The following is a 12,612-nucleotide window of genomic DNA, read 5'->3' on the forward strand; positions in this document are numbered from 1 at the left end:
AGGGGAGCTGTGGTGAGTAAAAAGGACCCTAAACTACAACCCTGGAGAATCTGTGCTCTGATCACTCATTGCTGCTTCAGATCACAGGTGCAAAGAGCCTGGCAGCCATTGTTTGCACCTCCCCTCACTGTTGCGAGCCCCTCCCCCTCTGGCTGCCAGAGGACTTAATGGTCTGATGCCCCTGCCCCCGCTTCAGTTTGTGTGTGTGTTTCCCCTTTCAGGAGCCAGACGATAAAATAGGATGTTTAGAAACAACTGCATATACAGGGGAAATTAGAAACTGTGCATGCCCAAGGAAAGGCTCAGAAAGACCTGAGAAAAGTAGAAGTTTATACCTCAGTCTGATCCTTGACAAAGAGTTTACAATGATAGAAATAGAAGACAAAAAGCAGCAAACCTTGGGGAAGAGGGAAGTATCTGATTTTCACTTATCACATGATTAGATTTAAATGTCCAGTGTTCAACCAAAAATCACAAAGCATACAAATAAATAGGAAAGTATGTCCCATCCAAAGGAAAACAACAGAATTGGTCCCTGGGAAAGACTTTTAATGGCAGATATACTAAACAAAGTCTTTAAAACAATTCTCAAGATGCTCAACTAAAGGAATATGTGAAGAAAGCCAAAAAAATGTATGAGCAAAATGGAACTATAAAGAAACAGAAAACCTAAAAAAACCAGAGTTCCAGAGCTGAAAACTACAACTGCAATGAAGAATTCACGAGAGTGCCTCCAAGGCCAACTTGAGCAGGCAGAAGAAAGAATCTATGAACTTGAAGATAGAACGAACAGTGGACATCAGTGAGGCTAAGGAACAGAGAAAAATTGAAGAAAAGTGGACAGAACCTAAGAGAACTATGGACACTATCAAAAGGATCAACCTGCACATTGTGGGAGTCCCAGAAGGCAAAGGGGCAGAGGACATTCAAAGAATGGCTAGGAGTGCCTGGGTGTCTCAGTCAGTTGAGCGTCAAACTCTTGATTTTGGCTCAGGTCATGATCAAAGAGTCATGGGATTGAGCCCTGTGTTGGTCTCCGAGCTGAGCATGGAGCCTGCTTGAGATTCTTTCTCCTGCCCCCCACCTCTGCTTGCATGTTCTCCCTCTAAAATAAAAAAAAAATAAATAAAATTAAATAAAAGAATGGCTAAAAACTAACCAAATTTGGTGAAAGATAGGAACATAAATATATAAGAAGCTCAGAATCTCCCAAGATGAACCCAGAGCCACACTGAGACACATTCTAATCAAACTTCCAAAAGACAAAGAGCAGATCTTGAAAGCAGCAAGGGAGAAGCAAATCATCACATATGGGGATCTTCAATGAGAATGTATACAGATTTCTCATCAGAAACGTTGGAGGCCAGAAGACAGTGGGCCAATATAGTCAAAGTGCTCAAACAAACAAAACCCCCTGTCAACCAATAGTCCTATCCAGCAAAACTGTCCAAAAGTGGGGGAGAAATCAAGACATTCCCGGATAAAAGAGGAGGCAGTTTGTGATCACTAGAACTGCCCTACAAGAAATGCCCACAGGAGTTCTGCAAGGTGAAGTGAAAGACACCATCAGTACCTCAAAGCCATATGGAGAAATAAAGATCTCAATAAAGGTAGATCATGAGCAATTATAAAAGCTAATATTGTAGCAATGGTATGTAACTGTACTCTGTTTCCTGCATGACTTAAGCACACCTAATAATGTAAAAGTTAATATTGGGGTGCCTGGGTGGCTCAGTTGAATGAGCATCCCACTTTGGCTCAGGTCATGATGTCTCATTCCATGGGTTCACGCCCCACATTGGGCTCTGTGCTGACAGCTCAGAGCCTGGAGCCTGCTTCCAATTCTGTGTCTCCCTCTCTGCTCCTCCCCCACTTGTGCTCCCCCTCTCTCTCACTCTCTCAAAAAATAAAAACATAAAAAAAAAATTTTTTTTTAAATCTCCCAAGAAAGAAAACTCCTGAAGTCAATGGCTTTACTAGTGACTTCTACCAGACATTGAAATAACTAACTTGCAAAAAAAAAAAAAAAAAGAAGAGGAAAGAACACTTCCTAACACATTCCATGAGCCAGCATAATCCTGATACTAAAGCCAGGAAAGACACTATAAAGAAAACTACAGGGGCGCCTGGGTGGCGCAGTCAGTTAAGCGTCCGACTTCAGCCAGGTCACGATCTCACGGTCCGTGAGTTCGAGCCCCGCGTCGGGCTCTGGGCTGATGGCTCAGAGCCTGGAGCCTGTTTCGGATTCTGTGTCTCCCTCTCTCTCTGCCCCTCCCCCGTTCATGCTCTGTCTCTCTCTGTCCCAAAAATAAATAAACGTGGAAAAAAAAAATTAAAAAAAAAAAAAAAAAACTACAGACCAATATCCCTTATAAACATTGATGCAAAAATCCTCAACAAGATACTAACAAGTAGCATAGTAAAAGGTCCATACATCATGGCCAAATGGGATTTATTTCTGGGATGCAAGGATGGTCCAACATAAGACTATCAGTGTAATATACCATGTTAGTAAAAGGAAAGGGAAAAACCACATGTCATCTCAATGCAGAAAAGGCATTTGACAAAATTCAACACTCTTTCATGATAAAAATATAATATGTAACCAATATAAAAATATATAATTGTTATAACTATATATAATAAAAGTCGTATATGAAAAACCCGTGGCAAACATAGTACTCAGTTGTGAAAGACAAAGGTTTTCCTCGAAGATCAGGACCAAGGTAAGGTTGGCCACTTTCATCACTTCTATTCAACACAGGACTGGAAGTTTTAGCCAGAGCAATTAAACAAGAAAAAGAAAAGGCATCTAAATTGGAATGGAAGTAGTAAAATTATTTGTTTGCAGATGAGATGCTCCTTATATATAGAAAACCCTAAAGACACCACACAAAAGACATTAGATCTAATACAGGAATTCAGCAAAGTTGTACAATACAAAATCAACACAAAGAAAACAGTTGCATTTCTATACATGATGAACAATCTGAAAATGAAATTATAAAACAATTTCACTTATAACATCAAAAAGAATAAAATAAGAATTAACCAAGGAGGTGACAACTTGTACAATGAAAACTACAAAACAATTGGAAAAAAAACAATTGCTGAAAGAAATTAAAGAAGACATAAATAAATAGAGGGATGCCTGGGTGGTTCAGTCGGTTGAGCATCTGACTTCGGCTCAGGTCATGATCTCCCTGTTCATGAGTTCGAGCCCTTCGTCGGGCTCTGTGCTAACAGCTGAGAACCTGAAGCCTGCTTCGGATTCTGTGTCTCCCTCTCTCTCTGCCACCTCCCCCCACTAGCTCACGCTCTCTCTCTGTCTCTCAAAAATAAATAAAAAAAAAAAAAACATAAAGAAATAATAATAAATGGAAACACATCCTATGTTCACAGATTGGAAGACTTAATATTGTTAAAATGTCAATATTATCCAAAGCGATCTGCAGATCCAATGCAATCCAATATCAAAATCCCAAAAAATAATTTTTTGCAAAAATAGGAAAACCCATCAAAAAATTCATATGGAACCTCATCCAAACGGCCTAAACAATCCTGAAAAAGAACAGATCTGGAGGACTCACACTTTCTGATTTCAAAACTTACTTTGAAGATACATAATAAAAAGTGTGGTATTGGCATGAAGACAGACATATAGACCAGTGGAGTAGAATAGAGAGCCCAGAAAAAAAATCCTCACAAATATGAACAAATCATTTTTGACAAGTGTGCCAAGACCATTCAATGGGGGAAAGCACGGTCTATTCAACAAATGGTTCTGGGGAAACTGAATGTCCACATGCAAAAGAACAAAATTAGGCCCTTACCTAACACCATATGTAGAAATTAACCCCCAAAAAGTAACTCAAAATGAAACCAGGACCTACATGTAAGAGTTAAGATGGCAAAACTCTTAGAAGAAAACACAGGGCAAAAGCTTCTTGATTTTGAATTTGGCAGTGATTTCTTGGATATGACACCAAACGTACAGGTAACAAAAGAAAAAATAGACAAATTGGCTTCATAAGAATTTAAAACTTTTCTACATCAAAAGACACTATCCACAGAGTAAAAAGGCAAGCCACAGAATGGGAGAAAATACTTGCAAATCATACTAAGGGATTAATATCCAGAATATATAGAGAACTCCTAAAATTTAACAATGAAACAACCCAATTCAGAAAATGGGCAAACGACTTGGATAGGCATTCTACTGAAGAAGATATATGAAGGTGGTTACTCGGGGGGGTGGGGTAGGGGGAGGGAGTGGTGGGGACAGGAAACAAGTGTTGGTGAGGGTGTGGGAGAATTGGAACACTTGAGCATTGTTGGAGGGAATATAAAATGGCTCAGCCACTGTAGAAAACAGTATGGAGATTCCTCAAAAAATTAAAAATAGAATTACCATATGACCCAGCAATTCCACTTATGGGTATATACCCAAAAGATTGGAAAGCAGGGTGTTGAAGAGATATTTGTGACCCATCTTCATAGCAGCATTATTTGTAACAGCTGAAACATGGAAGCAGTTGAACTGTCCATCGACTGATGAATGGATAAGCAAAATGCAGCATATCCATACAATGGAATATTATTCGGCCTTAAAAAGGAAGAAAATCCTGTAATATGCTACAACATGGACGAACCTTAAGGACATTATGCTAAATGCAATAAATAAATCACAAAAAGACACTCTATGATTCCAATTATAGGTCATACTTAGAGTAGTCAAAATCATAGAGACAGAAAGTAGAATGATGGTTGCCAGGGGTGGCAGAGAGGCAGAGAGGAGTGGAAGAGAGGCGGCGGGGAGAGAATCCCAGCAAGTTCCATGCTGTCAGCACAGCGCCCCACACAGGGCTCAAACTCACGAACCATGCGATCATGACCTGAGCCAAAACCAAGAGTTGGGTGCTTAACCAACTGAGCCACCCAGGCACCCCTTAAGATTTTATTTTTAAGTAATCTCTACATACAACATGGGGTTCAAACTCAAAACCCAAGATCGAGTCGCATGCTCTATCAACTGAGCCAGCAAGTGCTCCATCAGTGTGAATATCTTTAATACCACTGAACTGTACACATAAAAATAGTTGAGATGGTAAATTTTATGTTATGTGCATTTTAACACAATTAAAAAAGAAAACCAATGACACCAGTGAGTGGCCAATTCTCTGTGGTATGGAAGTTTAAGCTGCTTTAGTGATTTTGGATGGTCTTCTCAAAGTTAGTGTTTGGAGTTGATCATGGAGATGAGGTAACACTCATTTATTCCAAAGACATCTCTTGAATGTCTACAGGTGTGTGCTTAACATTTTGTTCAACTTTGGGGAATAGTTCGTCCATTAGAAATATTTAAAGACAAATCCGTTTGAAAGGAAGATGGTGGGAAGCATACCCAGGTGACCTGGAACCCTTAAACTGGCAGCTGTAGGTCTTGGTCATCTTCTCAGACTGGGAGGGAACTCCAGGCTCACACGGGTAAAGGGTAAGTGTGGGGGGGAAAGATGACTTCCCACTGTGCCCCTTATCTTTGGGTACAGATGTTTCTCTCTTTCTGGGGAATGACATTCTCTGGAAACCTTGCTCTCATGTTCTAAAGAGGATTTTGCCAGTTGTCTGCCAGGCTACTGACTGACTTCCCTTGGCGGGTAGAACCCAACGTAAGTGTCAGGTTTCGTTTTATGGGAATGTGTGATCTAAATTTCCAACATACAATGAAGCTTTTATTGACAAGAATGGGCAGGTAGGGCCATATATTGATTGGTTTTTATGGGCAGTTGTGGCCTTTTTCACCTGAGAATGTGCAGCTCTTGAAGACTGATGGCCATCAGAGGTGAGGGTGCAGAAGACATGGTGGGCAGATGAATCTGTACTGACCTAGTTTGACTCCTGCCTTGGGGACTGAGTCTGGTTTTGTGCTTTTGTGGCTTTTTTGCACTAACTGGGAGAGAGAAAACATTCTGGGTCTTGAGCTTTCCCTTTGTGCTTGAAGGGTTGCAATACTTACACTTTTCCAAGAACAGACCATCTGGAGCATTTGTTCAGAGTATTGGGCAATGACTTAAGCATCTTTCCTAAATTCCTCCATTTGAAATTCTTTTTCTTTAATGTTTATGTGTTCATTTTGAGAGACCATGCACAAGGGAGGGTGGTGCAGAGAGACAGAGGGAGAGAGAGAATCCCAAGCAGGGCAGAGCCGGACAGGGGGTCCATCTCTTGAACCGTGAGATCATGACTTGAGCCGAAATCAAGGGTTGGACGCTTAATGGACTGAACCACCCAGGCGTTCCTCCATTTGTAATTCGTACGAATGTCCCATTAAATACTAGTGGTATTTAACACCTCTGTTTAAATCCTGCCAAAGTTAGTAACATAACTTTTTACTTTGAATATTATTTTTTGTCTTAAAGCCTATTTTCTCTGATATCAATATGGCAAGTCCACCTCTCTTACAGTTGCCGTTTGCGTGGTGTATCTTTTTCCATCTTATTTTCAAACCACTTGTGTCTTTGAATCTACAGTGTCTCTCTTAAAGGCAGCATATATTCGATCTTGCCTTTTTAGCCTGTCTGACAATCTCTGTTTTTTGATTTGGAGCTCTCAGTCTACCTGCATTTAATGTAATCATCGGTGTGGTTAGATTTACATGTGCCATTTTGCTACTTTTATTTAATTTTATTTTTTTATTATTATTATTTTTTTTATTATTTAAAAAAAATTTTTTTAACGTTTATTTATTTTTGAGACAGAGAGAGACAGAGCATGAACAGGGGAGGGGCAGAGAGAGAGGGAGACACAGAATCCGAAACAGGCTCCAAGCTGTCAGCCCAGAGCCCGACGCGGGGCTCGAACTCACGAACTGTGAGATCATGACCTGAGCTGAAGTCGGACGCTTAACCGACGGAGCCACCCAGGCGCCCCCTTTTATTTAATTTTAGAGACAGCGAGTGAGTGGGGAAGAGGAGCAGAGGGAGGGAGGGAGAATATTAAGCTGGTTCAATGTTCAGCATGGAGCCCGACTGGGGACTCAATCCCACGACCCTGGGATCATGACCTGAGCCAAAATCAAGAGTCACTCAACTGACTGACCCACCCAGGAGCCCCCATTTTGCTATTTTCTGTATCTCTTATGTCCATTTTCTATATATTTATATGTTTCTATATGACATATAGAAAACATTTAAGACTTAAAAATGTTTATATTGTGGTAATATATCTAACCTAGAATTTTACATTTAAACTATTTTTAAGAGTAGAATTCAGTGGCATATTATATTTATAATGTGTCTCATGTCTTTTTGTTCCTATTTGTAACGTGTTTATTTTTTGTTGAATGACTATGTTTTAGAACATAATTTTAATTTTGGATTTGTAAACCTAGTTTTTTAAGTTGTGTGTGTGTGTGTGTGTGTGTGTGTGTGTGTGTGTGTGGGTGCTCCAGGGATTACAATATGCATCTTTATTTTTGTTTTAATTTTTTAAATTTATTTTGAGAGACACAGAACATGAACAGATGAGGCAGAGAGAGAGGGAGAGAGAGAATCCCAAGCAAGCTCCACACTGCAGAGCCTGACATGGGGCTTGAACTCATGAAACCATGAGATCATGACCTGAGCCAAAACCAAGAGTTGGACACTTAACTGACTGAGCCACCCAGGTAACCCTCACATTTAGGTTTTTAATATATTTTGAATTTATGGGTGCGTGGCTGGCTCAGTCAGAAGAGCATGCAACTCTTGACTCAGGGTTGTGAGTTCAAGCCCCATGTTGGGTGTAGAGATTACTTAAAAATAAAATTTTAAAAATTCATTTTGAGTTTATTTTTGTGCATGATGTAAATGACTTCTTTTCATAAGAACAGTTTTAGGTTCACAGCAAAATTGAGGGAAAGGTACAGAGATTTCCCATATACCCTCTGCCCCAACACATGCGTAGCCTTTCCCATTATTAATATTCCAACCACAGTGGGCAGTTACAATTGAACCTAATTGACAGTTTGCATAGACTTTATTTTAATGTTTATTTATTTTTGAGACAGAGACAGAGCATGAACGGGGGAGGGTCAGAGAGAGAGAGAGAGGGAGACACAGAGTCTGAAACAGGATCCAGGCTCTGAGCTGTCAGCACAGAACCCGAAACAGGACTTGAACTCACGAGTCATGAGACCATGACCTGAGCTGAAGTCGGATGCTCAACCGACTGAGCCACCCAGACAACCCTTGCATAGACTTTAAAAAATAATTTGTGTTTCTCTAAGGAGTATCTGTGGACTCATTATCATTATATTTTCCTTTAATTCTTTGAACATTTCTGTAAGAATTGCTTTGAAGTGTTTTTCTACTAATTCCAACATCTGGGTCCACTCAAAGTCAATTTCTATTGGCTGCTGTTTTCCCTGTATGTTGGTCACACTTTCCTGCTGCTTCGCATGTCTATTATGTTTTCGTTGAAAACTGACATTTTAGATAATATAGTATAGCAATTCTATTACATTCTATTACATTTTTCTAAGGTTGTTTTTCTTTGGAAACGTGCCTGGACTTAAACTGTAGAACCTCTCCCTCTGTAGTGTGACGCTGGTGTGTCTGCTCAGTTTGTTGTTGTTTTTTTTTAATATTTATTTTTGAGAGACAGAGAGAGACAGCATAGGCAGGGGAGGGGCAGAGAGAGAGAGAGAGAGGGAGACACAGAACATGAAGCAGGCTCCAGGCTCTGAGCTGTCAGCACAGAGCCCGACGCGGGGCTCAAACTCATGGACTTCGAGATCATGACCTGAGCTGAAATTGGACGCTTAACCTACTGAGCCACCCAGGTGCCCCAATGTTTTTTTTAATCCTTATTTTTATTTATGTCTAGAGGTCACTGCTGTGTCTTCCTAATGTAGTAGTCAGCCAATGTTTTTAGGCAGAGGTTGTACCCAAATATTTTAAGCCTGTGAGAATCCTGTCATCTGCTGATCGATGTGTTTGTGGGTTGGGAACTCTTTCAAGCCTCCATTGGCTTTCGCTCTTCCCTGGCCTCTCCTAGGTCTCTCCCATTCATGCATAGCTCCCCAGTTCACCAAGGATGTGTGGAGAGTGTAGGTCAGCTTTTCTATGGTTTTCTCACTTTGGGGCCCTTTCTGTCCTATTTTCTGGCTGGTCTGCGGCTTACCTCACCTTGGACCGGAAGCTTGGGTTGGTAAGGCTGCAGGTGTTTGTCATTCATTTCCCAACTGAACCCACCACTTTTAGCCAGCAAAAGTAAAAACCTAGATTTTAGGGTTTTGCAGCCGGTCCCACATTGGTAAGGCCACCATTTTTGCCAACTGAGCTGGGAGGGTGAACGGCTGGGAGCAGCCTCCAGCAGTTTTAAAAAAAATGATGCCTCTCATTTTATTGTCTGCCTTTGGTGGATTTCCAGCACCCTGACGCGGTTGTTATTGACCATTTTCCCTAATACACACGCACACGCATGCACGTGCATATTTGGTTGGTTGGTTGGTTGGTTGGTTGGTTGTTTTTACAGAGAGGAATTGACTACCTCTTTATATAGGACTGTGCTCACCTTCTTCTCATTCTTTACTATCTTTTCAGTGAAAGTGAAGTGAAAGTGAGTCCCAAAGAATGAAGCGATTCGCCCTAGGTCATGCAGCTGTGACGTAGGGGAGCTAGAATTACACTGTGGGGCTCTATTTGTAAATTAAAAAAGGCACTTTTAAGAAGTATGGCTGACATACAATAATTTATACTCATTTAAACCATACACCCTGACAGGTTTTGACATATGCGTATGCACATTAACGCCATCAAGATAGTGAACATCTCATTGTATGTTTCTTTATACTCTTTCTTCCCTTCCCACATCTCTAGGCAACCACTGATTTACTTTCACTCTAGTTTGCATTTCCTAGAATTGCATGTTGGTGTAACCACACAGAATATACTTTCTTTTGTCTATCTTTTTTCACTCAGCATAATTTATCCATATATATCAGCAGTTTGTTTCTTCTTATTGTGAAATAGTATTCCATCGTATGGACAGGCGAGGGTTCGGCTATTTATCTGTTGATGGATGTATTATGTCCAGGTTTGGGTTATTACAAATAAATCTGCAGACATTTGTGTACAAGTCTTCATGCACACACATAGACGTGTGCTTTCATTGCTCTTGGGTTATATTTAGGAGCGGTATAGCTGGGTCATACGGAAGGTGAACGTTCAACATTTAAAATAAGTTTTAATTTGGAATAATTTTAGATTTACTGACGTTTCAAAGATAGCACAGACAGTTTAGTTTCCGTTATTATTAGCATCTTACATCCCTATCATGCATTTGTCAAAGTGAAGAAACTGACACTGATACGTGACTATTAATTAAGCTCCAGACTTTTTCACATTTCAGCCCTTTTCCCAGTTACACTATCTTTCTGTTTCAGGATCCAGTTCAGGGCACCGCATTGCATCTAGTTGTCAAGTCTCCCCAGTCTCTTCTGGTCTGTTACAGTTTCTAAGCGGTTCCCTTCTCTTCATGACCTTGGCAGTCTGGAAAAATACTGGCCAGTTATCCTGTGGAATGGGATAGCAAGTCCTTCCATCTGGATTTCTGACGTTTCCTCCTCATGATAGAACTGGGTGTATGAGCTTTGGGAACAACCACCGCAGAAGTGAGGTGCCCTTCTCATCATATCCGGGGTATGTAACATTCACACATCTCTGGTGATGGTCACTATCACTTGGTTAAGGTGGTGTTTACAAGGTTTCTCCCCACTTTCAAAGGGGCAGAGAGATTTAGTTCTCCCTCCTGTAGCAAGGAGTAGCTACATATATTATTTGGAATTCTTCTGTAAGGAAGACATGTATCTTCTCTCGTTTCTTTATTCAGTCATTTATTTATAGCAGTATAGAGTCATGTATATTTATCTTGCACTTGGGTTATAAAAACTGCAAATATTTATTTTGTTTCTCCATTTGCTCCAGGTTTGGCCACTGGAGTCTCTTTTAGGCTACTCCTGTGTCTTTTGTTCCTGCTGCCATGTCCACATGCTCAATTTCTCGTACTACAAGATGCCGAAAATACATCTACAGTCTCCGTGCCCAACACCCAGAATCTGTTATTTCTTCAAGGAGAATGGTGTTTGGAAACTAAGATCTGGGACCTAGCATGCTCATTATTGCCGGGGTGTCACTGCTTCTGGGCCTCTTGGGGGACTGAGGTATGTGAGGTATGTCAAAACTGACATAGTACGTATTTTACTATAAATAGTAAGCTAACCATGAGTTCACTGTGGTGTCTCTGACCCCAATCCAGTACCAGAGGGATCATTCAAGCCTTCTCCGGTGCTTATCTCTTACCCCATCCAACAGAGAGAACCCTGGCTCCCACTATCCGCCAACCAACGACTAATGCACTCAACCCCAGTGCGCGTGTACGCGGTTCCCCGCCTTGGGAAATAAAGGTATCACCCAGAGTACAGTGTTGACGGGCGGCTGCTGTTGTGTTTAGCCTTGTGGTTTCCAGTTAAAACGTGGTTTCCCAAAGTTACTTAGATCAGCTCCTTTCCCCCCATCTGGGGAGTCTGTTTTTTAATGGATGGAAGTCATGAAGACCATCAGCTGGTTACAAGGAGGAGACTGTGGAGTTATTTCCTTTCAAAGACCATAGACAGACTTAAATTAACCGTGGAAATTCCTGACCAGGATTCAAGAAAGAAAAAATAGAAAAAAGAAAACTTAGCCCTTCTCTCTTTTCTCTCCCTGTGAAAGTAACAGCCCCTCCTAAGTGATACAGTGGGTCCAGTGCTTGCTAAGACAGGACTGAGGCCTTCTTACGTTTTCACCGTGCTTATGCTTAAAGCAGAACGAACAGGCATCTCCAAATAACAAGTTTATATTGGGAAATTCTGTAGAAACAAGGGGCTTAAGACTGGCTTTGGGGCCATCCCCATCACACCACTGTCTCTGACACTTTGAGTTCAAACCCTGCCACCAGCTTAAGCATTCCTTATTTGACACTCTCAGTGTGTTTCCAGACCCTTCTCCCACCCCTGCCTAGCCGCGCCCCTAAAGCAAAAGGAAAGGTTTGAACTGAGCGGTCACGGCTGCTCTATTGCCCCTCAAAGGGAGGAGGACCTGGATTGTTGCAGGCTCTGCGGGGAGCGGGTGGTATCGGGGCGCCTGCGGGGCGCATGCACTTGGCCAGAGGGCGCGCAGACGCGGTGGGGCCGCGAATAAGCCCAGAGAGGCGGTGTGCAGCCAGGCTGCGCGTGCGCAGGCGTGGTGGGCCGTGTGGGAGGGGCCATGGGGGGTGGGGCGCACGGGGCCGGGGCCTGCGGGTGCACAGGCACAGTGGGCTGTGGCTGGAGGGCGGTCGCACGTGCCTGGGGTTGCGCAGGCGAGGTTGGCCGGGGGTGGTTGTACAGGGCCGGGGGGCGCAGGCGTAGTGGGTGGTGTGTATGGGGGAGGGGGTCGGGCGCACGTGGCCGGTCGCGGCGCAGGCGTGATGGGCAGTGGAGGGGGGGGGGGCGCTGAGTGCACGTGGCTAGAGGTGCGCAGGCGCAGTGGGTGGGGAGGTGCGGGCGCACGTGGCGGGGGGCGCGCGCGCAGGCGCCGTGGGCGGCGGGGC

General features: G+C 42.5%; 1 long non-coding RNA gene across 2 annotated transcripts; it reads left to right on the plus strand.

Moving 5' to 3' along the window:
* Positions 1 to 10,104: 10,104 nt before the first annotated feature.
* On the plus strand, positions 10,105 to 12,250 carry LOC115500349. Of its 2 annotated transcripts, none has more exons than XR_003964503.1 (3): positions 10,105 to 10,682; positions 10,968 to 11,212; positions 11,355 to 12,250. It is a non-coding gene; the product is annotated as an uncharacterized LOC115500349 (long non-coding RNA). The 2 variants fall into 2 exon arrangements; XR_003964504.1 differs by having other exon boundaries at positions 10,968 to 11,203.
* Positions 12,251 to 12,612: the final 362 nt, after the last annotated feature.

Source organism: Lynx canadensis, chromosome E1 (genome assembly GCF_007474595.2).
Source record: "Lynx canadensis isolate LIC74 chromosome E1, mLynCan4.pri.v2, whole genome shotgun sequence".
Taxonomy (NCBI): Eukaryota; Metazoa; Chordata; class Mammalia; order Carnivora; family Felidae; genus Lynx; species Lynx canadensis.